Source organism: Aegilops tauschii, chromosome 6, assembly GCF_002575655.3.
Source record: "Aegilops tauschii subsp. strangulata cultivar AL8/78 chromosome 6, Aet v6.0, whole genome shotgun sequence".
Classification (NCBI taxonomy): domain Eukaryota; kingdom Viridiplantae; phylum Streptophyta; class Magnoliopsida; order Poales; family Poaceae; genus Aegilops; species Aegilops tauschii.
This window is the reverse complement of record NC_053040.3, coordinates 372,068,447-372,072,536: the sequence shown is the minus strand read 5'-3', so window position 1 is coordinate 372,072,536 and position 4,090 is coordinate 372,068,447. Positions and strand designations below refer to the sequence as shown.

Below are 4,090 nucleotides of genomic sequence, written 5' to 3'. Positions count from 1 at the left end.
TATGAGGAAGCGTAGAACCCTTTGTCTCGGGCCGCAATGTATATATATGGCCAATGCCTTGATGTACACGTTTGAGGGATCGATCGGGATCGATCGTGATCCTCTCGAGAGGTTACAGGAGATACGGGAGAGAAGAAGAGATAGATAGGGATACAAGTTAAACCACTTTCCTATCCCTATACAACTTGTATTCTAACACCCCCCCTCAATCTAAACCCTATTTGCCAAGGTTGAGATTGTACTTGAAATCATCTAACCTTCTCATCGTCAGAGGCTTTGTGAATCCATCAGCAATTTGATCACCTGTTGGAATGAACCTTATATCAAGCAGTTTGCGTGTTACTCTTTCTCTGACAAAGTGAAAATCAACTTCAATATGTTTTGTTCGTGCATGAAAAACAGGATTAGCTGAAAGATAGGTTGCACCAATGTTATCACACCATAATCTTGCAGCCTGTGGAACTTTAATTCCAAGTTCATGTAACAATGTCTGAATCCACATTACTTCAGTTGTTGCATTAGCCAAAGCTTTATACTCAGCCTCAGTGCTTGACCTTGAGACTGTTGCCTGTTTTCTTGCACTCCATGACACAAGGTTTGTTCCCAGAAATACAGCAAAACCACATGTTGACCTTCTATCATCAGCACACCCTGCCCAATCTGCATCAGAGTAAGCTGACACAAGCATAGATGAAGACTTGACAATCTGAAGACCAAGTCCCTCTGTAAACTTGAGATACCTCAAAATCCTTTTGACTGCTGTCCAATGAGAAGTAGTAGGAGCATGCAAATATTGACATACTTTGTTAACAGAATATGAAATATCAGGACGTGTAAGAGTCAAGTACTGTAATGCACCTACAATGCTTCTATAATTTGTTGCATCATCTGACCCAAGTGCTTCTCCACTTTCAACAGTAAGCTTTTCTGAAGTAGAGATAGGTGTACTGACTGGCTTACACTTTTCCATACCTACCCTTCTGAGAATATCAGTGGTATATTTTTGTTGTGTAAGAAGTATGCCATCCTTTATTTTCTTGACCTCAATTCCAAGAAAGTAATGTAGATCTCCTAAGTCTTTAAGAGCAAACTCCAGCTTTAAATCCTTAAGCAGACAAGTTGTGGCATCTGGGCTTGAACTGGCAACAATTATATCATCAACATAGACAAGAACAAATATAGTAATATTGTTCTTATGATAAAAAGAATAATGAGGTATCTGCCTTCGATGGCGTAAACCCAAGCTTTTGTAACTGTGTACTTAGCCTTGAGTACCAGGCTCTTGGGGCCTGTTTTAACCCATACAATGCTTTGTCCAACTTACAGACATAATGTGGTGTATTTTTGTTTTCATATCCTGGTGGTTGCCGCATGAACACTTCTTCCTCAAGAACACCATGAAGAAACGCGTTCTGAACGTCTAGCTGTCGTAGGCTCCAACCTCTGGAAATAGCAATAGACAACACAAGTCGAATAGTAGCTGACTTAATAACAGGGCTAAAGGTATCCTCATAATCTATACCATACCTTTGTTTAAACCCTTTTGCAACTAGTCTAGCTTTGTATCTGTCTATGCTTCCATCAGCTTTTTTCTTAATTCTATATATCCATTTGCAATCAATCACATTGGCATCTCTCTTTGGTGGAACTAACCGCCAGGTTTTATTTTGAATGAGTGCATCATATTCAACATCCATAGCCTTCTTCCAATCCTTGTGTGCAAGAGCATCATGCAAATTTGTTGGTTCACCAATACTTGTGAAAAAAACACGCTTAAGTTTATCATACCTGATTGTACCATCTGAATATTTCTTTTCCTTGACAATACCTGACCGAGACCGTGTATGACGGAGGGGAACTGGTGTTGCTGCAGGTCTAGCCGCAGAAGATCCCGAAAATTCTGGTTCTGCAGCAGAAGTGTCGTCCACAGAAAATCCGGCCGGATCCTCATCAGAGGCAGGCGCGCTCTCCCCCTCGCCAGCAGCATCGGGATTCGTGGCACGGGGCGAATCGCTCCCATGCAAATTGGCGGGGTCCGCGCCTGGGGAGCTGTCGGCCACCCGGTCGGTTGCCGCGGGCTCCGCGCCTGGGGAGTGGTCGGCCACCCGATCGGTTGCCGCGGGAGATGCGAGGTGATCCGCCTGGGATCCCGCGTCTGTTAGTCTGCGGCGCAAATCCGCCTCGGATCGCACGGCTGCAGGCGAATCGGCCTGGGATCCCGCGCCGGATCCTGTCTTGGCTGTACCTGGACACATAAAATCACGCCCAGTTGCTGCACAATCAACACCAGATTCAAAATTGTCCATGGAATTTTTCACATGATCAGTTCTAATTAATTCACCCCCATGATCAGAAGAAGACAGAGGATCGGAAAGAAGGGAGATTTCAGCACGCAAAAGAGCTCCGGCATTAGGATGAAGTTTAGCAAATGGAAACAATGTTTCATCAAAAATAACATCACGAGAAATATAGATACGGCCTGATGAGATTTCTAGACATTTGTATCCTTTATGAAGATTACTATAGCCAAGAAACACACATTGTGTGGACCTGAACTCAAGCTTATGACGATTGTAGGGACGCAAATTTGGGTAGCAAGCACACCCAAAATTTTTGAGAGAACTATAGTCTGGTTTTTGATGAAACAAACGTTCCAAAGGAGTGGTGTTGCCAATGACTCGACTAGGCAGACGATTGATAAGATAAGTAGCCGTGATAAAAGCCTCATCCCAATATTTGAGTGGCATTGATGCATGAGCTAAAAGAGACAAACCAACTTCCACAATATGACGATGTTTTCGTTCGGCAGAACCGTTCTGTTGATGGGCATGGGGGCAAGAAACATGATGAATAATGCCAATGCTACGAAAGAAAGAGTTGAGTTTCTCATACTCTCCTCCCCAGTCACTTTGGACTGCAAGAATTTTTCTATCAAATTGTCTTTCAACAAGTTTTTGGAACTCTTGAAAAACAGAAAAGACTTCAGATTTGAATTTAAGCAAGTATATCCATGTGAATTTGCTATAATCATCAATAAAACTGACATAGTATTTCTTTCTACCAAAAGAATCTCTTGCATGACCCCATACATCACTGAAAATAAGCTCTAAAGGAGCATGAGACACACTATTTGACAAAGGATAAGGAAGTTGGTGACTCTTTGCACATTGACAAGCTTCCCAAACTGACTCACTTTCCGAACTATGTGACAATGAAAGATTGCCTTTATTGACTACTTGCTTGACTATATTTAGAGAAGGATGCCCTAATCTTTGGTGCCACTTGGCTAAGGAGGGCTTGATAGCAGAATGAACTTGACGATGACGCTTTCGATCAAAGACTCTTGATGTGATGGGGTATAATCCTCCAATGCATTTACCGTGATGGATGAGCTCCCTCGTTGCCCGATCCTTTATGAAAAAATAGTTAGGATGAGTTTCAAAGAAAACATTATTGTCGGAGGTTAAGCGAGACATGGAAGCTAGATTTTTATCGGCTTGTGGAACATGAAGGACATCTCTGAGGACAAGATCACGTTTGAGACTAGGGGAATTAATAGAAGATTGACCAATGTGAAGAATGCCCATACCTCCACCGCTTGCGGTGTGAATCTGATCATTGCCATGATACCTCTCTCGGAAAGCAAGCTTCTCTAGCTCGTTTGTGACATGATCAGTAGCTCTAGAATCAACGTACCATACCGTGTCACCATCAGCTCCGCCGTGCTCCCGTATGGCTGCAGCAGCTTGTCGTATATCAGGCACGAAGTCCTCATCATACCGGTGCCAGCAGTCCATGACTTCATGGCCCGGTTTCTTGCACAGCTGACATCTAGGGCGGCGACTGTTGTTGTTGTTGTTGTAGCCACCGTTGTAGCCGATGTGGTAGCCGCCGCCGCGGTCACCACCATTGTAGCCGCCGCCGCGGTCACCACCACCAGAGCGGGCCTGGCCCTGGTTACCACCGCGCCCGCCGCCGTTGCTGTTCCCGCGTCCACGCCCTTGCTGTCCACGCCCACGGCCACGTCCGCGGGAGACAGCGTTGACAGAAGACTGGCGCAAGTTTACTCCTTGAAGCATGCTGAGGCGGG

The 4,090-nt window shown here is 44.6% G+C and overlaps 1 long non-coding RNA gene across 1 annotated transcript; it reads left to right on the top strand.

Moving 5' to 3' along the window:
- LOC141025866 (uncharacterized) lies at window positions 1–2,627 on the top strand. Its single transcript, XR_012187930.1, has 2 exons — window positions 1–1,503; window positions 1,874–2,627. It is a non-coding gene; the product is annotated as an uncharacterized lncRNA (long non-coding RNA).
- The last annotated feature ends 1,463 nt before the right edge of the window (window positions 2,628–4,090 follow it).